A 26,391-nucleotide genomic window follows, 5' to 3' on the forward strand; every position below is an offset into this window, starting at 1 on the left:
CACTCATATCCCTTCAATCCCCTGATCCTGTAATAGCGTCCCAAGAGCTTTGCAACAACACCGCCTCTTTCTTTCAGACCAAAATATTTGATATACATTCAGCACTGGAACTTCAAAAATCACTTATGAACGGGCCCCCCTCCCCAGGTCCGATTGATCTCGCCCCGACAGTATCAACCGGCGTGAGTACCTTAGACTCTTTTCCCCCTCTCTCTATGGACATTCTTGATTGTCTACTTAACAAAACGAAGTCTGGCTCTCCTCTGGATGATTGTCCCCTAAGGATCCTTAAACAATGCAGAGAAACCTTTCTACCTCCTTTGGTTGACATCATGAACAGAGCCATGAGAGACGGGGTCTTTCCCACGCAGTGGAAAAGAGCGGTGGTAAAACCTCTCCTAAAAAAGGCCACCCTGGACCCATCAGTCCTAAAAAACTTCCGACCAATCTCCCTTCTCCCTGCCCCAGCAAAGATGCTAGAGCCGCACCTCAACTCCCATCTTGCCGCTTTTATCGAAAGTTCGGATTGTCTCGATCTCTCTCAACGCAGTTTCAGGAGGGATCACAGCACGGAGTCTGCCCTCACCATCGTGTTGGATAACATTCGCACACGGGTTGATGAGGGCCAGACCACCCTCCTGATCCTTCTAGATCTGACAGCGGCTTTCGATACCCTCTCCCCCTCTATATTAACAACTCGGCTGAGGGAGATTGGGGTGCATGGAGCAGCCCTGGGTCTTCTCACGTCTTTTCTCACCCATCAAGAATAAAGAGTGAAGCTGGGGGACTATTTATCTCCATCCCTCCCTGTGCAATGTGGGGTCCCTCAGGGGTCGGCTCTAAGTCCGACCCTCTTTAACATCTACGTGACCCCACTTGCCAGGCTGATTAGATCTTACGGGATGGAGATAATTTCCTACGCTGACGACACCCAGATCCTGGTCTCTCTCTCCCATGCTAGTGCTCCAACTGCCTCCAATTTTAGATCTTGCATGGAGGCAGTCGGCAAGTGGATGATAACAAACTCGCTTAAACTAAATGGAGAGAAGACAGAGGTGATGGTGTTCGGAGGGAAAGAGGAAGTATGGTCTTCTAGCTGGTGGCCAGAGTCACTGGGAGCCTGTCCCACCCCTACTGCCTCGGCTAAGAATTTGGGGGTCATGATTGACCCCGCCCTGGACATGAGCAAGCAGGTTAGTCATACCATCTCCACCTGCTGGGGCATTATTCATATCCTGAGAAGGATTAGGAATTACCTCTCTCTTCAGGCCAGGAAACAACTAGCAGTTGCTTTGATAGGCTCTAGGATTGACTACTGCAATGCATTGTATGCGGGCCGGAAAAAGGGCCTACTGCAACGCTTGCAGGTAGTCCAAAATGCCGCTGCTAGGTTCGTTTTGGACCTCCCCAAGCGCTCCTCAGCCACAGCAGCTAGAAAGCTGCTACACTGGCTCCCCGTAGAGGCCCGGATCCGCTTTAAGATCCTATGCCTGATATACAAGGCTCTGGCCAGAAACAGCCCCTCTGGCCTAGGTTCCATCCTGTTCCGCTATCGCCCCACCAGAAATCTACGGTCCTCCGGTAGACTTTTGCTAACGACCCCTCGTTTCAGGAGAGCGAAATGGGGTGGTAAGGCCTTCTCCACCTTGGCCCCTACTTGGTGGAATGCTCTTCCCCTGGAAATAAGATCACTGCCTACCCTTCAGGCTTTTAAAAGGACCCTGAAAACTCACCTTTTCACGCAAGCGTACCTGTAGCAAAGTAACAATCTCTTTTTGATCTCTTTCGGTTAGGCGCCTTGATACCTTCGGGTTACTGTCTGCGCATTATAAATTTTAATCATTCATTCATTCATTCACCCCAGGTTGCGTGCGTGGTCGGTGGAGGTCAGGGCTACTGCCAGTGCGGTCGGCCACCAGGAGTCGTCCCAGGCAGAGGGGGTGGAGCAGAGGATGAGGACCTCTATCTGGTCCGAGTTCAGCTTCAGTCGGTTGTTCTTCATCCATTCAGCGACGGCCTTCATTCCTTTGTAGAGGTTGGATTTGGCTGTGAGGGGGTCCTTGTTGAGGGATAGGATCAGCTGGGTGTCGTCGGCGTAAGAGATGATGTTGAGGTCGTGCAGTTGTGCGACGTGGGCAAGCGGTGCCATGTAGACGTTGAATAGTGTCGGGCTAAGGGATGATCTTTGGGGTACGCTGCAGATGATCTCGGAGGCTTCGGAGCGGAATGGGGGAGGCGGACGCTCTGGGTTCTGCCGGAGAGGAAGGAGGTGGCCCATTCCAGAGCCTTGTCTCGGATCCCTGCGTTGTGGAGGTGTGCGCGTAGGCTGCAGTGGCAGACAGTGTCGAAGGCGGCTGAGAGGTCCAAGAGGATGAGGGCCGCGGTTTCACCGTTGTCCAGCAGGGCCCTGATGTCATCGGTGGCGGCGATGAGGGCAGTTTTGGTACTGTGGTTGCTACAAATCCCGGACTGGGACGGGTCCAGGATGTTGTTCTCCTCCAGGTAGCGGGTCAGTTGTCCGTTGGCGATCTTCTTGATGACCTTTGCCGGAACGGGAGCCGGGAGATTGTCCGGAAGTTCTTGGGGCCTCTCAGATCCGCCTTAGGTTTCTTGAGTAGGGCGTTGATCTCAGAGTGCTTCCAGCTCACCAGGAAGGTCGCGGTCTCAAAGGAAGTGTTGATGACCTTGCGGAGATGGGGTGCGATGGTGGCGCTGGCTTTGTTGAAGATGTGGTGTGGGCATGGGTCTGACGGAGAGCCGGAGTGGACTGTGTTCATGATTTTGATGGTGTTGTTGTCATTCACGTTGGCCCAGGCGAGCAGGGGGTCGAAGTGGATGGTGGACGTGTGGTCTGAGGTGTCGGTGGCTGCTGGGGCGGTCTGGTTGTTGAAGCTGTCGTGGATGTCTGCGATCTTGCGATGGAAGAAGGTGGCCAGGGAGTCGCACAGGTCTTGGGATGGTGGGATGTCGTTGGTGTTGGAGCTGAGGTTGGAGAGTTCCTTCACGATGTTGAAGAGCTCCTTGCTGTTGTGAGCATTGTTGTCGAGGTGGTCCTTGTAGGAGGTCCTCTTGGCAGATCTGATGAGGTGATTGTGTCTGCGGATGGCGTTCTTATGGGCCACACAGCTGTCCGGTGTCTGTTGTGGTACCATTTCTTCTCAAGTATCCAGCAGGTTTGGTTGGAGGCCTGGAGGTCCGCGGTGAACCAGCTGGCATTCTTGTCGGTGCGTCTGTTGGAGGGTTTCTTGAATGGGGCGAGAGTGTTGGCGAAGTCGTCGATCCAACACCTGAGGTTGCGGGCGGCGGTGTCGGTGGGGACGGCGAGTGGGCTTCGGGCTAGGGTGGTGTTTAACTGGTCTTCGGTGATTTTGCTCCAGCTGCGGTGGGGGATCTGTTGAGTGCGGTGGTGCGTGGTGGGTTTCCGGAAGGTGAAGGGGATGCAGCTATGGTCGATCCTGGAGTTTGGTGGTGTGGCTGAAGGTGACGTGGGAGCTCGTGGAGAAGATGCGATCAATCGCTTGTCCAGCAGAATGGGTGGGCATTGTGATGAGCTGTCTGAGTCCGGGGTTGGCGAGGTTGTCAATCAGGTTGGTGGAGTTGCTGTCGCTGTTGTTCTCGAGGTGGAAGTTCAGGTCTGTGAAGGCCAGGGCGTGCGTGCTGACAAAGTCGCTGATGGAGTCGCTGATCTGGGGCCGTGGTCTGGGGGGTCTGTAGATGAGAGTTCCTCTGAGGGTGGTGTTGGGGTCAGTGTGGATCTGGAAGTGCAGGTGTCCGGCGGTGCTGAGGGTGTCGTTGGTGCTGATTGCGACCCTGAGGGTATTCTTGTGGACGATGGCGATTCCACATCCAGCTCCGTTGGTGTGATCCCTGCGGGTGATCTTGTAGCCGTCCGGGATGGCTATGGAGATGTCCGGAGCTGAGGAGGCGTTCATCCAGATCTCTGTCAGGACGGCGACGTCCGGGGAGGAAGTGTCGAGCAGGTCCCAGAGTACGATGGCGTGCTTATGTGTGGAGCGGGTGTTTAGTAGGATGCATCTGAGGTTGTTGAGTTCTTACTCTGCGGGTGGTTTTGTGGCTTGGAGGCTGGTGAAGGTGCAGTTCTGGCAGGTGAAGGGTCCTTGGGTGCACTTCGGGGAAGCCAGGAAGCAGGTGTGTGATCGTCCGGAGTTGAGTGCGAGGAGGGTGCTGGCGTTGTAGTGGCGTCGGTCGTTGTGGCGGTCGTGGGGACCAGGGGTCCTGCCGCTGGGCGCGGTCCAGGAGCGGACGGGCGCAGATGGGCTTGCCTTAGGCGCACGGCCGCTGCGCACCCGTGCAGCGGCCGCCATATGAGGGGAGGTGGGAGGGAGGAGCAACTGGGAGGCGGGAGCGGGGCGGTGAATGGGAGTGCAGAGGGGCGGGGCTGCAGGGGACGCGGCGGCGGGAGAAAACGGGTGAAATGAGGCACAGGGTACCAGGGGGCACAGAAGGCAACACAGGGGGGTAAAGAGATAAAAAAACGGAGAGAAAAGGCAAGATAAGACAAAAATACACAGACAGCAATACAATCAAGCCAGAGATGAAAACTGAGAGAAAAGGCAAGATTTAGATAAAAAATACACATAATAGCAATACAATCAAGACTGGTGTTACCGGGCTACTGAGGCAGAGGAGCCTTGAACCTGTGGCAGCGGCGGTGACGAGCAGCAGGGGCACACAGACACGCAGGTGGAGCTGTGCGGCGAGGAGGAGCAACCTCCCTGAAGACAGGGTCAAGGGTCGCTCGTTGTTCTACTAACAAAGTCCACTCAGCATGTCCTTTCTGCTTAAAGGGGCCGTCCAGTGGAAAGATAAAAGACATAGGCCTAGATATATAAAAATTTGGGGAGAGCGATTTCCAAATAACGATTTTCTGTCAAACGCAATTAGGAAATTGCTATTCCGCATGTATGAAACTTGTCGAGTTTCAATTAGTGCTTCCCAGTGGATCGTAAATTGATCTATCCCATGAATATTAAGGAGGTAGGTCGCAGTTTGAGACCCATTAAGAATGACAGCCATCACAGGGATGGTGGCCGGCTTGGGTCAGCAGGCCACCATGTCAGGGACTGTTTTTAAATAAAGTAAACTTTTCTTTTCTTTTAAATGCAGCCCGTTTTCCTTAAAGGAAAACAGGATACGTTTAAAACAGAAACCATTTAATTCAGTTTTTAGGTCTCGCCTAGCTATGCAGCGCATGCGCTGCTCTCCTTGGCGAAACCTATTGTTGTCGGTTTGTCGACGGAAAGGGGACAGGACATGTGCACGCGTGTAGAAGTCAGGAGATGTGCACCCGTACGGCTCACGGCGTTATCACAACGCCTGCTCCCACCATATGCATGCACATCTCCTGTCCGGTGTGGTGTGCTTACGTCAGCTGACTGAGTGAAAGAACACACAGCAAGATGTGTGCCGCGGCCCCCCGCTGACACCCCCTTGGATCCGTCAGCAGGACCCCCATGTGCCACCGCTGACTGCAGCTCTCCCGGTGCCCTACATGGACTGGCAGCCTGGGTTGCCACCCTAGTGAGTCTCTTTAATCGGCGCTGCCTTATGCGTTCGTATCAGGTCGACCAACATGCTGGGTTAATACATTGACATATGGAGCATAATCTAAGAATGGCACGTTTGCTGGTGCTTGGCAGAAAACACAGATCATTATTAAAATCAATATCAATATTAAAAAGAATGAACAATAGGCCTGTTAGTTTATGTTTGTATTAAACCGCCTGTTTCACAGTGTTTGACCCCAGTATTAATCCTACGTCACATAACCTACGGTTTTGCGGATTGAGAAATGTACAGTAATGGGGTGAATCATGCATGATTTCACAATGACAGAACTCATTTAGACTGTAAATGTTGCAATAACCTCCCCTCCTAACCCGTTACCCTGGCTGTGCTTTGGTAATTCCATTTTAAAAGGAGCATAAAGCACCATAATGTTATATAAATAACACTTTGAGTAAACACAGCATTTACATCAATAATGCCTGCACTGTTTACCCAGCAGCTGCAACAATTTTCAAGAAAATGGATTCAGAAGTGGAAGGCTCGTGCGGCTCAGGGTTAAGACAAAAAGGCTCAACTGTTGTTTCCAATCAATAAGCCATACGTCCAGAACACGGCGCAAGTGATAGAAATGTGCAGGCTGGGACTGGAGTAATAGAACAGCTACAGAGCTGAAAGTGTCTCCCGGGGATCTAACAGCTTCAGTGCCTCACTGCTGTAAATAATGAAAACAATGTAAATGATTGTGGGCCAAAGCGATGGAACCGCTGCATCGGATACCTGCCAGTATCATTAGCATAGCTTGACATTGATGGAGGACTCAGCTTCGCCCCCCACCAACTGTTTTAAAAACACTCTTGAGAAGGACTTTTTGTGATGTATGCTGTCCCAAGTTCTGTCCAGTTACCCAATCTGTAACAAACACGTCCTGCATTCTTCTTTTCTAAGCACACTGTAGGCTCATCTTGTTAGCACTATATATAAATGCAATTACAATTACAGTTCACCACATCCAGCCACAACACTCAAAACAAATACACATGGGTAAAAGACATTGCCATTTACAACGCTAACAGCTCTAACTCTCGCAAATGCGAGACCTATTGCATTGCAAATGCTTGCTAAGAATAGGCAGTGGTCCGTGGGAATAAATGTCTGCGCTTAAAAATATTTTTGGGAACATTCTCAAAGGGGAAGGGGTACAATGGGGATCCCTTCTTATTTGCAATTGTTTACCACCTCCTTCGAGGTGTCAGTAAAAAAGTTAATGTTTCGCAAGCATAATTCTGTTGCAAAACATTAAATTCCACTGCAAATCTGTAATTGGAAGGGTCGCTCAAAACATGCTGCTTCCAAATAATGAGTCACAAATCCAAATTGGAATTCCTTACTAAGTTAAAAAATCGCAATTTGGCTATAGTACATTAAAAAAAGCTTTTTTGCAGCCAAAAATTGCATTATTCTGCAAATCAGGCCGTTTGTAACTCAAAAAAAGATTCGTACCTGAGGCCCATAGTTCTCTTGACCCAGTCCTACATCACCAACAATTACCTACAATAGCCATTCGAGAATCTTCCTTTATTTGAAGATGTCAGCTTGGGTTTTGAGACCGATCATGACATCATTCACCAGTGGTCCTCTTTAAGGTAGTAGGGCCATGGAGTCTGTCCAATACTGCAGAGCCTTTTCATCACATGACACCTTGCTCTGGAATTGCCACTGTTTGAAAGTGCTACAATGTTCAATACCCTACGGCAGGGCGGATTGGCATACGGGGCAATATGGCACTGCCAGAAGGGGTGGTCTGACCGGTCAGTGTGTAGACGTTTGTTTGGCTGTTTTTGGGCCTGTTTATGATCTGGTGAGCTGTTTTTACTGCCGATTTCTCCTGTTATTTCCACAGACGTTGTACAAAGGCCTGAATAGTAAATAGGCTAGTCATTCTGGGACCCTCTGCAACTCTATATTTTGTGCACCAACCGATTAGTTCATAGGTCGGTTCGCAAAATACTACTAAAATTATATTCACAAAAACCCAGTGGGCAGGGAGAGTATATCATGGCTTCGTAGTCATTGGACCTATGGAAAAAAAAAAAAACCCAGCTCAAACTAATGGGACCAATCAAGTATCTGCTAAAAAGCTCTTTTATCTGGTTTCCCAGCCCTGGCGAGATCCATTTTTGATATTTGTAACATGGAGGAACACCAGTCATGTAATGACGGAGGAGAAGCCTCTTTCCACCACTTGCAGATTTCTCTACGGGTCACCAGAATAGAGTAGAACAAAAGGTTATTAGCAGGACTTCGCTTCTGATCTACTACACCGAAGATTACTAGCCGGAGATCTATAACCACTGTGGAACCTATTGAAGATGTTAGTTTGTTGCCTATTGAATTCCAATAAGACGTCAAGTGTGGACAGTCATAAAACATGTGTGCATCCGAGGCCGCCACTAGACCACACCGGGCGCATGCCACCTGTTCCCCTGTTGAAAATTTAGACAGTCTCTGGGGGGAGTAGTAGGCCCTGTGAAGGGTAAAAAGGTGGTACCTGCGGAGCCAGGCTGGTTTGACTATGTCCCAGAGAACATTGCAGGAGATTAGCCATAAATCATTCAAGTTCAAAGAAGGCAACAAGGAGCCCCATAGTAGGTCTGGAAGATTAAATTCCCCGTCAATCTCTTCCAAGATTAGGTTGTACCAAAGGGAAACCTCCTTGGGTACCGGTGTTTTATCAAGCAAAGAGGATTCCAGTTGGCTACCTCCTCCTAGGGGCATGTTAAGACGACGGGGAGCTCTAGCTGACTGCGCTTGTGCCCAGCTTGAGATTTGCAAAAATTTCAATCTTGAGAGGTTGGGGCCCACCTTGCTCGCTAGATGTTCCCAGGAGAGCATGGCCCCTTCCACAAACAAGTCACCCCATGTTGAAATTCCGGCATCTATTAGTGGAATTACCAGGACATCATTTACCCAACCTGGGGGGGCAGGGAGTTCCCATATAGGAGATCTGTTTGAATGGTATCCTAGTTTAATAGCAACTCTGAGATTGAACCAAGTTCTTGCTAGGCCCTGCAACACCTTCAGTTTGACCTTCTTGAAAAATTTAGGGTCTCCAAACTTAAAAAGAAAACCCGACTGCCCCAGTCCTTCACACTGTAGTAATGCTGAAAACATCGTCCCGATGCCTTGGTCTGATGGGGTTTTCAGCAACATTCGAGCGTGTGTCATCTGAAAAGCCCACCCGTATATCTGAAGGTCAGAACCGGCCAAACCACCCTTCTCCCTGCGACGCCTTAGTTTCTTCCAGGCTATTCTTACACTCTTGTTCTTCCAGATGAATGAAGAGATATCACTCTGCATCTTCGCTATTAGTGATTTGTCAAAATATAGTGGTATACTGTTAAAAATAAAAGTTAACTTAGGTAAAATGGACATTTTCACTAAATTTGCACTACCCAGGACTGTCAATGGGAGATGTCCCCAAGATCCCATTAGCTTCCTACACTCTTTAGCAACTAAAGCAAAGTTGGTAGAGGCAATCAGGTTGATCTCATTAACAATTCTTAAGCCTAGATTGTAGTGTAGTTCCTATTATCCCAATAGGCTCTGCGCATTGGAATAATACCTTCAATAGTATAGGCCTAGACCAGACGTTAACTAGGTCTACTACTGTCGATATTAGACTTAAAGTTTTGGGTTTGCCAGCTAGCTCAGAGTTCACTAGAAACTTTCTCGAATAGGCAAGGAGGAGTTGAACCTCCCTGGATAGACAAGAAGGGATTTAGTTTCTGACAACCATAGAACATGACAACTTTGCTCTCCCCTAATCAAGAGTGTATCTCTAGAGTCGTGTGAAAACAAAAGACGACTTATTTTACTCAGTCAGTACGTGCATTCTTAGTCTCACCAGATTGTAGAGAAAAGGAAGAGACGGGCGTGTTCAATAAAAGATGTTATTTATTGATCAGTCTCTTTTCTCATACAAGAGAAATGGATCGATATTATTGCAATACTTATGGTTAAGTAAAGTGCATACAATAAAAGCAGAAGTATAAAATAATACTGTAAAAACATTGATATGGTTTCTAAGCCATATGAAGGTTTAAAATGAATAAAATGAATACATACACATTTACATTTGACTAATCGTACTCAACTGGTGTTTCTAACTACGCCTACCCCGGGTACCTGACCTAAGCCTAATACGTGGGCGGGAATAGAAAGTTACAGTTTAAGTTAAGTTTGTTTTGCCAAGTGACTGACTAAAGAATTCTCTGCAAGGGGTTATTCAGTTCTGTACCTGGAATCTAGGATGAATGAGGGATGGTATCTCTCGTCTCTGGTCTCGATATCCCAGGCTGCCTGCGAGGGCTACCCGGAAGCGCCGGAGCTGGATTTCTCGGCCGGAGAAAGGCAGCGTCTCGTTCTCAGCGCGTCAGGAAGGCGGGGCTGCGCCAGCGGGGTCTGCTCTGCTCTGGGCTTCGGCAAGTCTGGCTGCTCCGATCTCGTCACCACCGCGTGTGTTTGCATAGGGCAATATCGGTAATATTTATACCTTTAAGGTGCCGAGATTGACGTAAGGATGGACATAGATACGTCAATAAGGATGTCATACGACCTGGTCGTTAGCACATTCTTTTGATGAAGTTCTCGGTGAAATCAAAACAATGGCCGCAGGGTTTTTCCCAGGTCTGTCATAGGTTTGATTTGTTTTGAGAACTCCGTATGCCTTATCAGGGGCTGGAGGAATATCACTTGTCTAATTAGATGGCAAGCGTTATGACCTAATCAGATAACACGTTCCTGTGCCGTAGTGTGGCTTTATCAGATAACGGTTCCTGCATCATGGGGGTTTTCTGCCTCATGGGATGGCTGCTAGTTAACTTGTTAACCAGAATAGGGTCAGGAATAGGGGGATCGATACAGAACCTATAGGAATACATCACAAGATATCTCATGTTACTGCTTAGTTGCTCAGAAAGCCCTGTTGCTTCGCTGTTCCATGCCATAATTTCGGTTTTGGAGGCATTAACCTCGTACTCTGAGGTTTTACCGAATTCCAATGCTAGATTTATGGCTGCCGGAAAAGCGGTGCTGATATCTGACGTCATGATCATAATGTCGTCTGCATACAGGGACACCTTTTTTTCCCAATCTCTATATTTAAAAGGCATGATGTTATTGATCTCCCGAATTTTTTGAGCAAACGGCTCAATATAGAGATCGAAAAGCAGGGGGGATAGAGGGCAACCCTGCCGTGTGCCCCTTGTGATAGTGAATGGTTCTGACAAACCACCATTGACCAAGACCGAAGCAGATGGATTGTGATATAGGAGATCCACCGCTCTGCGGAAAGCCCGACCCACGCCGAATTTTTCCAAAGCCTCCGACAGGTACAACCAGTTGACCCTGTCGAAGGCCTTGGTGGCATCCAGCGTGAGGATTGCCAGGGGCATTGAGGAGCTAGTTGCCATATCGATTGCTCCTATTAGGTCGTACATCAGCTCAAAGAGCTGACGACCCCTAACAAAGCTCTTTTGGTTGGAATGTAGGACTGAGGGAGCGACCTGACCCGTGACGCGAAGATCTTACAATTAGCATTAAGAATTGAAATAGGGCGGTAGGAACCGCAGTCAGTAGAGACCTTGCCTGGTTTCAGGATGAGTGTGATGGATGCGTTATTCCAAGATGTGGGCGGTAAAACTCCCTCCTGCAGAACTTGATTAAATAATACAGCAAGGAAAGGCGCTATATCTCCCGCAAGGTGTTTGTATATCTCGGCAGGCATCAGGCCCCGCCGCCTTACCCCCTTTGCTGTTGTGTATAGCAGTCACCACCTCTTCTTCCGTAACAGCCTGATCTAAAAAAGCACTTTGTTCTGGGGAAAACGATGGCAATGAAATGCAATTCAGCCACTCCTTTATATTTTCGAGGGAGATGTTATTGTCCTCCTGGTAAATGGTCTGAAAAAAATCTTTAAAGGCTGATCTTATTTCTAGATCCGAAGATACGGAACCGAAACTAGTTGTTATAGACCCTATATTATTACGAGTCCGGTCGGTTCTAGACTTCCAAGCAAGAAGTTTACCCGCCCCTTCTCCGAATTCAAAATGGGCTAGTTTACTTGCTTCCCACTTTTGGAGAATGCGCTGATTAAGTACTGAAGCCAGTTGCCCCTTGAGTTCCAGCAGCTTCTCCTGTTTGGCCAGTGTAATGGAATTAGGAGCTTCTAGTTCAGTTTGGACTAATAACAGGTTAGCCTCAATAGATGCAACTTCTTGGGTGTACTGCCTCCTATGGAAACTAGTTTTATTCTTGATAACCCCTCGCAAGGAACACTTAAAAGCGTCCCATACAGAGCTAGAGCTCGCAGAACCAATATTAACTAGAAAAAATTCTTGTGCTTCTACTCTAATATACTCCAGATCATCTGGAGATGTAAGAAGGAACCTATCGATAGACCATGACCTGATCGGGGATTGAACCAAGCCTTCAAGATCTAAAAGGACTGCGGAGTGGTCCGACAGGTGAGATGGTAGGTAAGTAACATTTTTTACTGAATCAAGCAAAGCTCTGCTTACTAAAAAGAAGTCAATCCTGGATCGATGATGATATTTGAAATTTCGGAAAGAAAAAACGGTTTTCTGCCCCGACCTTACTCTCCAAATGTCTATAATTCCGTATTGACACATAGCTTTAAGTAAAAAAGCTCTGGATTTAGACAACGTATGTTGTCGACTAGTAGGGGTTTTGTCTAACAGGGGGTCAAGAACGATATTAAAATCTCCTGCTATTATGACAGGTTCTGGGAAGTGCAAAAGTTCAGAGAATAATGATTCCAAGGCCGAGGGGTCGTCTCGATTAGGCCCATAATACCCAGCTATAGTAAAGTGTGAGCCACCTATAACCACGGTAGCGATAGCCCACCTGCCTGCGGGGTCTACCTTCTGCGCTATGAGTCTAGTGGTGATAGTTTTTTTTAAAAGAATGGTTACCCCTCTAGTAGTGGTTGCTTGACAAGTAGAGACAGACAGATCTATCCATATGTTTTTATTTACCAAATTGAGTAGCTCAGCCTCAACCAAATGTGTCTCCTGTAGTATAATGACCTGCGCATCAAAATCACGTAAATATTGTAGGATCCTGTTTGATCTAGGTTTGGTGCTCAGGCCATTAATATTCCAGGAGAGAATCTTAATAGTACTCATGGCTGGTATAATTAGTAAGGCTAGACATTACAAGCATACAACCCTTAGTCTTTGTCCGAGATACAAAATCTGTCCATTTTTTAGAGATAAAAATAGAATTTTCAACAACCAATTCGGAAATGAGGAACATTTTATGCTTTTTTACCCTGACCCTCACCCAAGTGAACCCCACCCCCCACCCTTGAGGAACCCTTGTATGTCTAACCGGAACACGTCCGGTTTGTGGTACCCCTGACCCATTCCAAGCCCCCACGAAGCGTTTTACTTATATTGTTGAGGACTAGGGAAATGCTACCTGTGTAGTTTGAACTATTGTAGCTCCACACGAAGTCAGGAAAAATTCCCCAAGGTGTGAGACGTGTCGGTTGTAATTTTCACATCTTATTGGTAAGTGTTATTTTATAGCTCAACTTATGGTTTTTATACCTTATAGATATATTTTTTTTTAAATCTTGTTGTATGTGCTTATTACTACGAGAATTATTTTTGAAGTTATATATATATATATATATATTTTTTTTTGGGGAATCATAGGAGAAAATAAACAGAGAGCTAGGAAAGATCGGGGTGGGGCCGTAATCGCGAAGACTCTATCCTCTCTACCTTAATGCAGAAAAAGTGGCCATGCCCCCATTCTCTCAGCCCAAACCCGATCTGCCCTCGGCCCCCTTGGGCGCACTAATGGTCATCAGAAGCTCGTCTGCAGCCTGAACTGAGCGAATGTTGAACATTTTATTGTTGAGCATAATCTTCGGAGCTGCAGGGAAACTCAACTGTACTGACGCTCCTAATTTCCTGAAGGCCTCCATCCTCCTGCCCAGTTCCTACTGCCTGTCCAGGGTGGCCCTTGAAAGGTCGGATCTTATTTGAAAAGTGAAATCTTCTCCTGATAGGGATTTTTATTTCAGGGCTAAGTTGAGGATATGATCCTTCAGTGAAAAAGTATGAAAGTTAACTAATATATTCCGGGGCTTTGTCCTCTGTAGATTTTGCCTGAAGGGGTCCCTATGTATCCGCTGGATGTCAACATTCAACTACTCTTCAGAATGAGATAAATTAAGAGATTTTTTAGAAGTTGAATGATGTAGGTCTTGATGTCTGATCTTTCACTTCCTTCGGGTACATTTAAAATTTGGATGTTACATCGCCTCACGTTATTTTCCAGGACCTCCATTCTATCAGCCAGAGCAGTATCCTCTCTTTTTAGTTTAACTATGTCCTCCTTAGCATTTTCCAATTCAAGAGACATCCCAGCCACTGTTTCTTCCAACGCTCCAGTTCTTGAAAAAAGACCATCTATCTTACTGTCTAAAGACTCGCAGTATGATCTGATCTCTCTCTGGATTTTTGATGACTCTTCAAAACCCCGTTTGATGTCAGCTGACAAATTAGAAAACATAGGTAATAATGAAGAGAGTGAGAGATCTTGGGGTATACTGGCGGCAAAAGCAGGGAGACTAGAGGGGGTGTCACAGATGGAAGAGGGATTAAGAGCGGCTTGCAGTGGAATGTTTTGGTTTACCTTTAGTGGCCCTCTAGATGTTGACGTCCTGAAACGTCTGACTCAAGGCATGTATCAACCTCCAGACCTGTGCGGTCACCCAGAGAACTACAGACTTCTGCTTCGACAGTACTAATAGGTGCCACAGATGTTGTAGGGGCCTCTCAAAACTCTAGAGAACCACTAAGACTGATATTATTTTCAATGCCCAGTTCAGCTGATGGTTTCATAAACGAGAGAGCAGAGTCAAGTCAAGTCAAGTCATAAAATTTATATAGCGCACTACATACCCAGAGGGTTTCAAGGCGCTTGGGGAGGGGGATTATTTGTCAAATATCCACGTTTTAAGTTGTTTTCTGAACGCTAGGTGATTCTGGGTGAGGCGAAGGTAAGCGGGGAGTGAGTTCCATGTTTTGGCAGCCAGGTATGAGAAGGATCTGCCTCCCATGGTGGTTTTGTTGATGCGAGGGACAGTGGCGAATGCTTGGCTGGAAGATCGAAGTTGGCGGGAGGGGGTGTAGAAGGATAGTCGAGAGTTGAGGCAATCTGGTCCGATGTCGTAGAGTGATTTGTGTGCGTGGGTAAGCAGTCGGAAAGTAATCCTCTTATTGACGGGTAGCCAGTGGAGGTCTTTAAGGTGACCAGAGATGTGTTCGTTGCGTGGGATGTCTAATATGAGCCTGGCTGAGGCGTTTTGGATTCGTTGTAGTTTCTTCTGTAGTTTGGCGGTGGTACCTGCGTAGAGGGTGTTTCCGTAGTCCAGTCGGCTCGTGACCAGAGCATGGGTGACTGTTTTCCTTGTTTCGGTGGGGATCCAGCGAAATGTTTTTCTGAGCATGCGAAGGATGTTGAAGCAGGATGAGGATACGGCGCTGACTTGTCTGTTCATTGAAAGTGAAGAGTCCAGGATGACGCCAAGGTTCCGTGCGTGGTCTGTCGGGATGGGTGCTTTTCCGAGGGCTTCCGGCCACCAGGAGTCGTCCCATGCAGAGGGGGATTTACCTAAGATGAGGACTTCTGTTTTGTCTGAGTTCAGTTTCAGACGGCTTTGTTTCATCCATTCGGCGACTTCTTTCATTCCTTCGTGTAGGTTAGTTTTGGCGGTGCTGGGGTCCTTGGTGAGAGAAAGGATCAGTTGAGTGTCATCCGCGTAAGAGATGATGTTGAGGTTGTGTTGGCGGGCGATGGTCGCGAGGGGGCTCATGTATACGTTGAAGAGGGTGGGGCTGAGTGAGGATCCTTGTGGTACGCCGCAGATGATTTCAGAGGCCTCGGACTTGAATGGTGGGAGGCGGACTCTCTGGGTTCTTCCGGAGAGGAACGAGGTGATCCATTCCAGTGCCTTTCCTTGGATTCCGATGTTTCTGAGGCGCTGTAAAAGGGTGCTGTGGCAGACTGTGTCGAAGGCTGCGGAAAGGTCGAGGAGGATGAGGGCGACTGTGTCTCCATTGTCCAGTAGAGTTCGAATGTCGTCTGTTGCTGCGATGAGGGCGGTCTCAGTGCTGTGCTTTGCTCGGAAGCCAGATTGTGAGGAGTCGAGGGATTTGTTGGCCTCGAGGAAGGCGGCGAGCTGGTTGTTGACAGCTTTCTCGATGACTTTGGCCGGGAATGGAAGAAGCGAGATGGGGCGGTAGTTTTTGAGTTCGGTGGGGTCTGCTGTTGGTTTTTTCAGAAGGGCGGTGAGTTCAGCGTGTTTCCAGTCTTCTGGGAAGGTAGCGGAGTTGAAGGAGCAGTTGATGACGTCTCGGAGGTGCGGAGCTATGACGGAGTCTGCTTTGTTGAAGATGTGGTGAGGGCATGGGTCTGTGGGGGATCCAGAGTGGATGGAATTCATCAGGCGGATGGTGTCCTCAGTGGTGATTGGGTTCCAGGCGTTGAGGGTGTAAACGGGGGGAAGATAGTCAGCTGATGGTAGGGTGGGTTGGCTTCCGGGTTGGTTGTCAAAGCTGTTGTGGATGTCAGCAATCTTGTTGTGGAAGAAAGAGGCTAGGGAGTCGCAGAGAGTTTGAGAGGGGGTGATGTCGTTGGAGTTGGCCGAGGGGTTGGAAAATTCCTTGACGATGTTGAAAAGTTCCTTGCTGTTGTGGGCGTTGTTGTCGAGTCGATCCTTGAATGCTGTTTTTTTGGCTTTTCGGATCAGTTGGTGGTGAGTACGGATGGCGTTTTTGAAGGCGTCCTTGTTGCTGGTGGATGAGTCTTTTTTCCAGGCCTTTTCAAGGGAGCGGCATAGTTTCTTGGATTTCTTGAGGTCCTCGTTGAACCATGAGGCCTTCTTGATTTTGTGTTGGCGTTTTTTCAGTGGTGCTAAGGTGTCTGCGGTGTTGGATAACCAAAGGGTGAGGTTGGAGGCGGCTTCGTTGGCGTTAGAAGAGAGGGCTGGGGAGGTTTGAAGGAGCGATGAGGAGATCTGTTCCGTGGTGATTTTGTTCCAGTTTCTTTGTAGAGTTGGTTGGAGGTGGATGATGGGTTTTGGCTTGTTGTAGGTGAAGTGGACGCAGCTGTGGTCAGTCCAGAGGAGCTCCGTAGTGTGGTTGAAAGAGACATGGTTGCTAGAGGTGAAGATGGGGTCGAGTGTGTGACCTGCGATGTGGGTGGGGGAAGTGACCAGTTGTTTAAGTCCGAGGTTGGCGAGGTTGTCTAAGAGGGTGGCGGTGTTGCGGTCGTTGATCTTCTCAAGGTGGAAGTTGAGGTCTCCCAGGAGGATGTAGTCTTTGGAGGGGAGCGCGTGTGGGGTGATGAAGTCCGTGATGTCTTCACTGAATTTTGCGCGGGGTCCTGGTGGTCTGTAGAGGAGGGTGCCTCTGAGTGTGGTCTTGGGGTCGATGTGGATCTGGAAGTGGAGGTGTTCGGAGTTGGCGAGGTTGGCGTCAGAGCTGGTTGAGATGCGGATTGATTTCTTATGGACGATAGCGATTCCTCCTCCTGTTTGGTCGGTGCGGTCTTTGCGTGTAATCTTATAGTCGTCAGGGATAGCGATGGCGATGTCAGGGGCGGAGGAGGCGTTCATCCATGTTTCCGTTAGGAAGGCGACGTCTGGAGAGATGGTGTCTAGTAGGTTCCAAAGGTCAATGGCGTGTCTGTGGATCGAGCGGGTGTTGAGAAGGATGCATTGTAGGTGGTTGGGGTCGGGAATCTGTGGTGTGGTCGGAGCGGAGATGTTGACGGTGCCGCTGAATTTGCAGGAGAGGCAGGAGAACGGTCCATGGGTGCGTCCTGGAGCGGCTAGGATGCAGTTGGGGGCGCGACCGGGGTTAAGGGCTAGGAGGGTGGCGGCATCGTAGGTAACGCGGGGGGGCTGGGCAGTGCGAGGGGCAGGGGGTCTGGCGCTGGGCGCGGTCCAGGCGCGGACGGGCGTAGACGGGCTTACCTTTGGCGCGCCTTCGGCGTGGCCGAAGCGCGTGGACGCTGCGCGTGGGGACATTGGCCATAAATGGAAGGTGGAGGGGGCGGAGCGTGGGAGGGAGAGCTGGGAGGCGTTAGCGAAGGGGGAGGGACGGGCTGCAGGAACAACAAAATGGAGGGCTTCCACACAAACAACACGACGCAATGCGAGGCCAAAGTGAATGCAAAATAGCAGATGCGATCTGTGAAAACGGCGGCGCTCTGCACACAGGTAATAAACAGTACAATAAATCCAGAGATTAATAATTGCAGTGACAGCACAATGCGCTTAGAACAAACACTGTAGAACTGCTAAGAACTACGCATATGCGGAGCGCTACGCTGGGGACTGGGCGCTTAAGCACGAGTGGGAAATGCCGATGAGGAAGATATTGCCAGTGTCACAAAGTCAGCGCTACGATACCCCAATGGCGCTTGTAGGTCGGGGAGGTGATCAAGGAGCAACCGCTTCACTGGGAGTTCAGCTGGTCAGAGTTAACCTCCATCGATGTAATACCTGTGGGTGTACCTCCCTCCCCCCAGGTTGAGCCTCATTACGAGCCTCCTCCATGATTTGAGGACTAGAGACCAAAGAGACCAAACAACCAGACAGAACTGTGGTCGGAGATATACCTGGAGGGATACACACTGGAGGGGGATAGCTCTGTGCCAAATCTAAGACCTGAGGAATGGCCTTAAAGTAGGATCGCAGTGATGGCGTTATCTTAGAGCTAGAATCTAGAACTGCTTTGGCTGATTTAGATTTTTTCGCACGTTTGGGTTTCACCTCAGAGGAGAGGTAGGAGGAGGTTTTAGAAGGCGTTTTAATGGTGTTGATACTAGTTAGTTTAGTCGGCTCAGGACCCACTACAGCAGTATCCTTAGTCGCTTCCCCAGACTCCAGCCTAGTTCCCAGGACAGGGGGTCCCTCGTGCCCTCCTTCTTCCTATTAGTTTTACCTCCCCTGTTTTGATTTAGATATTTATTGCCTTTATTCCCCCTACGGCCCCTGTTAACAATTGCTGGATACAAGTTTGAGGAGGTTTCAACTTGATTCAGGCAGTAACTTCTAAGGGTAGTTGTTTGTGGGGTTTTAACCAGACAGAACTCTCTCTGCCTTTCGCTAGAACCCGGACCTGGCTCTAACCCTGGGCTAAATAACCCCTCTTCAGGTAACTTTAAGCACTGACTGTCGGCTACCTCCCCCCCTCCTTGCTTCCCCTTCACCTCCTTTATTGCAGGAGCTGCAGGAATTGGCGGGACATAGGCTGCTGTGGCTGTTGTAAATCCAGAAGCGGCTGCCGCTGTTACTGCTATGTCCGCTCGCTCGGTCTCGGCCACCTTCTCCGCAGGAACCACAGAGGAGCGGAGGTCTCTACGGAGAGACCGCAGGTGTCTCCCGCGACGGAGCTCCAGGGCGGCTTGATGCCACGTCCACAACACCGACTGCGTCTGCAGTGACGGCTGATCCGCAAGAGGCTCGTCTGCTGGAGCTCCGAGGAGGGACGCCGAAGCAAGCTGAAACACGCCCCTCTGAATACACATGGACAAGGAAGAAGGACCGTACAAACGGCCCGGAGCAAACTTTCGTCAGATAGATGGCTTTCTTTCTTCGAATTAATCAGTAATTCGGTAATACAAGCGATTTGACAGTCCCTCTAATATCACGGGAGTCTCATACAGAAGTCCCCGTTCTTTTCAGCGCTAAGAAGATGCAACGCTCCGCTAGAGCTCAGAGCAGAGTACCGCGGCAGTTAGCCTACTGCCGCCATGTTCCTCCACATTTTTTTTTTCCCCCCAGGTCCAATGATTACGAAGCCATGATATACTCTCCCTGCTAAAACATCTTCGCCCCTTCTCTCGACGAATTGGTGATACAAGTAATGGTGGTAACTGGCTAATGGTAAAAATCTGTCTTACAAGTAACAAGGTGTAAGGATTGGCTGGGAGAACGACATAGCTGTAGGGTTTCGGCAGATCAGTACATCGTTTATACCCCTACCAGTCTTCGACTGAGACAGCATGTCAACTCCCCAGTATGCCATTCTTCCCTGTCCACAGTTTCGACAGATTACAACCATGGTGGAGATGAGGACTAAAAAAAAAAAAAAAGCCAGTGGGCAATTTGAAGCTAATTTTTAAAAGTAGAATAATAGCATATCAGGCCACCCATGATTTTGGGACATTAATTGATTGAACATTTTCAGCTAGAGACCAGGTTAGTTACAGTGGTTAATTTGTAAAAAATAAAATAAAGAGCCACGGCCCACTTCATTTCACAGGAAGCCACTGTGTCTAACACCATCCACTGCTGCCTCTAATTCTGCTAAATTAAAGTTCCAGCGCTTACTAGAGACCAGCATACTGATACATCAGTTTTACAGCAGCAGGTAAGTACCCTCGAAACACTGTATTATTACTGGGTAAGGATAAATCACATTCAGAGTTTGCATGAAAAAATACTATGTGCATGCGCTGTTTTCTCCAGAAACTCTGCACCCGGAGTAACTAGACCCAGGATTACCGCACATGCACAGAAAATGGAATTGCATCAGTTTATGTGCTGAGCGCATATGCCACTTCCTGTCTAAACATTGGCAGCCATTTTAGCACATGGCCAGTTAATCTTTCAGGAATCCACCTACATTTAGCTGATTACATTATCTAAGTAGCATCTTAGACTTACATTTTCAGAAGCGGAGCAGCAGGTTCTGGCTGATGTTATGTTATAAGGAACTTCTAGAGCGCTCATTTACTGAAAGCTTTTATGGCACTTACAGCACTAGCAGCAGGGCAGAGGTACGATTAATCGCGGGCATGTCTGAAAAGCCATGTTTTTAGCAGGGTTCTGAATGGCTCGTACAAGGTTGCTGCTCTTATGTTTTCAGGGAGAGAGTTTCTAAAGCCAGGAGTCAACACAGCAAACCTGGTTCTTCCCATCCTTTTGCTATTGAATTTTGGAACCTCTAAGAGATAGAGGTGTGCTTATCTGAGATTACGCCTGGGGATGTAGTTCCGTATACTGGAATATTCAAAGGTGGGGCTTTTACAATGGAGGATTTAAAAATCGCACCGCCCATTTTAGACAGGGTTCTTCGTAGGACTGGAAACCAGTGGAGTTTCTTTGACAAAGGTTTAGTGTGTCAGTATCTCGGTTGTTGGTAGACCAAGCAGGGCCGAACTGGGAACCAAAACCGGCCCTGACAAAGTGCTCGCCGCCCCCCTCCCTCCCCGGGTGTTGGGGGTGCGGCCGAGCTCTTTGCCAGGGCCGGTTTTCGGCCGATTTTGTTACAGGGCCGATTTTGCAGCTATTCTGCCCAAAACCGCCCCCCACCCGTGCGGCGCACCAGGGGATTGCCCGGTGCCCGCTACGGCCAGTCCGGCCCTGAGTGCAAGTTCAATCTGGATTGTGGCCTCAATAGAGAAACATTTCCAGATTTTTTTTTATTTTGCGAGCTGAAAGAAGCAGGAGGAAGTCACTGCTGCAATCCGAGGGTTCACTGAAAGGTCTTTATTGACAAGTATGCAAGAATCTTGACCGCTTTTTTTCGTAATAGGAGGGGAGCCTTGCCCATGGGGCCAAAAGGAGGGACCCCAGCAATGCAATTTGTTTTTTACCACACCACCTCGGTTTTGTCCAAGTTCAGTTTTAGTTCATGACAATTCATCTAGTCATTGATAATGATCATGGTGTTTTGGAAGAACGTTATCGATTCTGAAGTGTCCTTGATGTTAAACACTAGAAGCATGTCTTCAGCAAAGTTGTATATTTTTTTTTAGTCTTTTAGGGAATTTACCAACAGGCAAATATATAGATTAAATAGGAACCCTGAGGTACCCCAAAGCTGAGATTGTCCTTGAAGGAACAACAAAGGGGAGGAGAACCGATTGCGAGTGGTCCGGTAGAGAGGACTTTATCCAATCCAGATCACAACCGTGCAAGCAGGTGGCCTCAACATAGTCGAAAAGGATGTCATCAGGGCTCGAGTCGGGGTACCACGCGAGTGGACAGCGTCCCCCCACTTATTTTACCAGGAGCTCAATAGTAGAGCCACACATTCACTCTTTGGCCTCTCTGGGGCGAGATCGGAGCCCATTCAGAACGCTGCTCACGCGCTGGCTTCTCTGATGCAACCGCATCTAAGGGGTGAGCGAGGGGAGGCAATGAGTCTGATAGTACAAGCCACCTTTCGTAACGTCACGTCCTGTTGTGACGTCAGCGTCCCCCCACTTCTTTTTTAGGACTTGTGCCCTGGATGTCATGATCCACTGTGTCAAAGGCTGCCGATAGATCCAGGTGGACCTACACCTGGGCCTGACCATTATCCAATTCCTATATCATATCATTTAATACGGAAAGAATAACGTATTCCGTGGAGTGAAAGGGGCAGGAGCCAACCTGATGGGGGTCTACAACGGAGAACAGAATAAAGGAGCAAAGATAATGGACAACGTGGGCTGCCAGGATTCTTTAAAATAGAGGGATCGTCCCCAGCTTTTTTGGGAGGGGCAGAACCACTGCTACTTTAAAAGTAAGAGGGACCACACCCTGGCTAATTGATAAGTTGAGCATGGCCATCGCCAAATCAGGAAACTCTGAGAAAATGGCTTTTTGGAGCGAGGCGGGGGCGAATGTCTTTAGGGGAGTCAGATTTGACCTTTGTTAACAACTTTGACAGAGCAGCTCTAGTAATTAAAGGAAAAGCATTAAGATGGAGATGTTTCTATCTTCCAAGGGAGTGGGGCTGAAAGGGGAGGTAGGATGGATACTGTTGTTCATTATCTTTATATTTTGATTAAAAAAAAGTTCAGTTCATCACACAAGGCTTGTGGGGGGCCATCGAGGCATTTTGGTGGTCCGGATTGGATAATTCTGAGACTTTTTTGAATATTACTTTAAGTTTTATTTTCAGAGTTTATGATTTTATTTGAGAAGTAAGTGGATTTGGCTTCCCAGATTAATTTCTCGTAGGACTTTAGCTGCAGGAGAAATGTGTCCTTTTCTTCTAGGGCATATGCTTTGTGCCATTTACACCCGATTGGCGTAGAGCAAGATTGGCTTGTTTAAGGTCATCTGAGAACTATTTAGATGCCTCGTGGCTATGATTCAGGTTTTTCCTATGCAGAGGGGCATGTGTATCACTAGCTTCTCTGAGCCAGTTCGTCATCCCCGCCTCAAACTCCTCAAGCACACCCTCTGGGTGGGAGGTGTACCAGAGAGTTACAAAAGGTATTTCCAATTCATATACATGGGTTGTTTTCTGAGAGAGAGAACGCACATCCTAAATGTAATTAAATGGTGAGCCGACCAACAGCAGGGGGTGACATAGAGAATGGAGATGGAAAGATTCAGAGACCAGATTTGATCTTAAATATGACCCTTGCAATTGGTGGCTGCGGACACCTGCTGGACGAAATTCAAACTCGTCAGCTGTTCAGTCAGATTGGAAGATATGAGGCCGCCATTTGGGTCATTTTGACCATAGATTACAATCACTGAGAAGTAGAATTTTTTCTTACTCAATGGCCAGATTTGGCCAAGTCGGTCAGCGATGACAAATACTTTAGTATATGGACTGAGGGTCTATATAAGATGATACATATCAGAGGGGAGGTGGGTGAATCTAATGTAATTACCATGTTTTCTGCTGATGATACTGGTAATGGAGTGAGTTTAGTGTACTGTATCTGTTTTTTTATGATCGCTGCAATACCCCCACCTTTTTTGCCATGATGTCTATTCAGGTTCAAAATATAAACATTCTCTGAGAGATCTGCTAAAACATCAGGCGTGGAATCCTCGGTTAACCACGTTTCTGTTAAGAACAATATTTCAGGGGATTCTGATTCGACAAAGTCCTAGCAGAGAGAGTGAGTTAAGATGAACAATACATCTTTGTTAGTAGATTTTAGCGATGGTCAGAGGACAGTTTCCACCATAAACGCCTGTCTCACCGGTCTTTCTGGGGTTAAGGGCAGTGGCTGATCGCGATTTAAAAATGCCTAAATCATCCAATTTTGTAACACAGGTTCCTTCAAATAGAGATATTTGGCTCCCAGAGCTCTGAGATCGCTGAAGCAATGGGTTCAAATTTGAGTATGGTGGCTGGCCCCAGCCGGCTGCGAACACGCACAGCCAGGCTTACCTTTGGCGCACCTGTGACGCGCGACCACGCTGCCACCATCTAGATAAGGGCCCAGAGCTTTTACAGACTCCGCCTGCACTGACCCTGATTGGCTAAGCCCTGCACCCAATGGAAAAGTATCTCAGCGGGTCTTAAGAGCGTGCGAGAAAAAGAAAAGGCAATTTAAAATCAGCGTACAAACAAGTTAGAACTGTGTAAAATACAATGACAAGTGGAACTAGGCAAGCATACTACTGCGGCTGAGTGTGGCACGACTGCTCTGGCATATTCATATAATATGACAGAATATACACCTTTATAGCCACCAATTCGTTTTTCCAATGTACTCATAGGCAACATTGTTAGTGTGCAGACTGGCGTTGTGTCCTGCCCCAGCAGCACGTATGTGTAACTCTATGAATCAGTGGAGCGCCTCCGCACTCCATTCAACAGTTGCACAGCAAGAACAGGATATATGCCAAAAACTCCATCATGAATTGAATAATCTGTTCTAATCCATGTTAATCCTTATTTTATTCCATGACTTTCTCTTCTAATTCCTCCATTCACATAAAAGGCTGCATGTTTCCCAATTTTCTCAAATGCTATAGATATGCGTATCCAGGCCTTTTTCTGTAGCCTGTGGGAGTACATATTTCATCCTTGGCAACTATATTCGCTTCGACCCAATGCATTTCGGGCGGGACAGCCCTTTGTCAGGGGTAGCTATGAATTAAAATTAAAAACCACTATTAGTATTTTATGACATTTTAGACAACATGTATAAACTACGGTGTCTTCACCCATTATCTGACCTATAATCTTTGCTTGTTTGGTAGAAAAATAGTGCAGAAACACATACAGCCCCACCATTACCTTAACCGACATTAAGTAAATACTTCTCCTGTGAAACTAAACTCCACCAAGTATATCTCAATCTAAACCCACATGGTGTGATAAATTCCTCAAACTAATCATAAATATTTGAACCTGCACATGCTAAAATGATTTTCCTCACAGTGAAACTGACTCCTCTCCTCCTGGTCTCATCACCATGTAAGTGCTCAAACAACTAGCTGCTGCTTCGTAACCGCGAATTAACCCAACCCCCCTGTGTACCTTCCAACCGTGCACCTGATGCTAATTGTCAGTTCAAAATGAGACTTGCTAAAAATACAAGTCCCACTAACCCTTGTGTGTTCGTCCTTAAAACACCCTCCCTTTCTACTCCAACACAAACATTTACATTTAGTGTTTATGAACAATACTTCCGCCATCTAGATAAGGGCCTGGAGCTCTAACAGACTCCGCCTTCGCCAAGCACCAGAGAGAAACTTTGCCATTAGTGGAGGCCCTGCTCCCGAATGGAAATGTAACCCTGGGAGAAAACTGAAAGAACTATCATTAATCCTGCAAGCCTGGAAGAAATAGGTGTTGGTATTAATGCCAGAAGTCACATTGAATCTAATAAATGTACTTATATTAAAAAAATATTTGGAGATTATTGATTTGATTTCATTTGAGAAACTACACATCCTTAAGTAGTAATACCGTGTGGCAAAACGCCACCAGTGCCTTAGAACAAATATTACCTCTATGTCCACATTCTCTGAGAGTGACTCCACCCTCTGGAAAGAAAAAAACAGGAAAATTCTAGTAAGCCCTTCCCACCCTGCAGGGTGCCATATAAGGAATAGCTGACCCAGAATTCTTCTATAGTATCCCAGCAATATCAAAGGCTTGGATTAATGGGCTGTGATGAGGACGCGTAGGACTAAGAGTAATGAAGATTGCCAGTAAGTAATAGGGGCAGTGCCTAACTACCTGTACATCGCTCCGCCTCATCCCAGTCATTAATCTATGAATCTATCATTGTTTCACTCACCGGATCTTCCACCTCATCTGCAGGAGATTCGGCCTTCCATTTCTGGAAGTGTTTGCTTTGAGGGACAACACAAAGGTTCGGAAATTCCGCTTGAGGTTTCAGGAGCATAGAGAATGGGGAACAGATGTTCTGCTAGTGGGTTGGCCCCAGAAACTGCTCTATACTTTCCCTCCTTGTCCAGTAATCACAAGAACTTTGGCAAAGATTCAATGGGAGAAAGCAGAAGTGATATTAACAGTCCCTTATCGGCTGAGACGATCTTGGTTTCCACTTCAAAAGAGACTGGAGACTTGTCCTCCTGTAAACTCCACCTTTTTTCGAGATTCCTTGCCGTCCACATCTATGTCTGGGTAGGGATGGATTTTGAGTGTCGAAGCCGAGGGAAAATGAAATAAATAATTAATTTTCCCTCTACATCGTTCCTCGAAATCCCTCCCCACGCGGCTCCACCGCCCCACCGCTGTTACCTGCACGGATCGCGGCGTGATCTCCATCTCCATCTCTTTACTTGAGGTTAAGAAGGTGACACTTTTTAGTAAGCGTCTCCTGGCAGTTCTGGTCGAGATCATTCAGTATTCAATATTCTCAAAGGCCTTTGACTGTTAAAGCCTACTCTAGACATTGGGACACTTTTCACAAATGGGGTTTCCAGCATGATCTCTTAGTTTCTTCCTGTCCTTTTTCTGCAGTCTTGCAGTTTTTGGTAGACGGCTATCATCTTAATCTTTCTCTGTCTGCTCTTAAAACTCACTGGTTCTCCTATCA

At 47.7% G+C, this 26,391-nt stretch overlaps 1 long non-coding RNA gene across 1 annotated transcript in view; it reads left to right on the plus strand.

The window, feature by feature from the left end:
* LOC144761234 (uncharacterized) overlaps window positions 1-26,391 on the plus strand; it is a 176,601-nt gene that overhangs the window by 68,509 nt on the left and 81,701 nt on the right. The window lies entirely within an intron of this gene.

This window comes from Lissotriton helveticus, chromosome 6 (genome assembly GCF_964261635.1).
Source record: "Lissotriton helveticus chromosome 6, aLisHel1.1, whole genome shotgun sequence".
Taxonomy (NCBI): Eukaryota; Metazoa; Chordata; class Amphibia; order Caudata; family Salamandridae; genus Lissotriton; species Lissotriton helveticus.